Source organism: Camelina sativa, unplaced genomic scaffold, assembly GCF_000633955.1.
Source record: "Camelina sativa cultivar DH55 unplaced genomic scaffold, Cs unpScaffold09302, whole genome shotgun sequence".
Taxonomy (NCBI): Eukaryota; Viridiplantae; Streptophyta; class Magnoliopsida; order Brassicales; family Brassicaceae; genus Camelina; species Camelina sativa.
Genome location: NW_010930361.1, coordinates 1 through 411, shown reverse-complemented (window position 1 = coordinate 411; position 411 = coordinate 1). Strand labels below are relative to the sequence as shown.

Genomic DNA, 411 nt, shown 5'->3' with positions numbered 1-411 from the left:
ACGTATTACAGCTCTTCAGCAACTAGTTTCCCCTTACGGAAAGGTACAATTTGGTCTACATGATCTCTCTTACACGTTCTTGGTCTTCTCTAGTCATGTTCAAGTCTCTATATATATCTCTTCAGACGGACACCGCATCAGTTCTACTAGAGGGAATGCAATACATTCAGTTTCTTCAAGAACAAGTCAAGGTTTGTTCGATATTTCGACCAAAAAACATGTTTCAGTTCATTCCTCTCCTCTGATACAACATTGACTTCACGTAATTATTATCTGTACAGGTTCTAAGCGCTCCATATCTGCAAGCAACAACACCCACTAATACGCAGGTGAACAGAATCTGCGATCCCCTTTTTTACTCAGATTGCTAATTCATAATCTGTGATCTGAATTTTTTTGTTGGTGGTTGTA

General features: G+C 38.9%; 1 long non-coding RNA gene across 1 annotated transcript; it reads left to right on the top strand.

The window, feature by feature from the left end:
* LOC104775150 lies at window positions 1–392 on the top strand. The gene is made up of 3 exons (XR_765724.2): window positions 1–43; window positions 126–191; window positions 282–392. It is a non-coding gene; the product is annotated as an uncharacterized LOC104775150 (long non-coding RNA).
* Window positions 393–411: the final 19 nt, after the last annotated feature.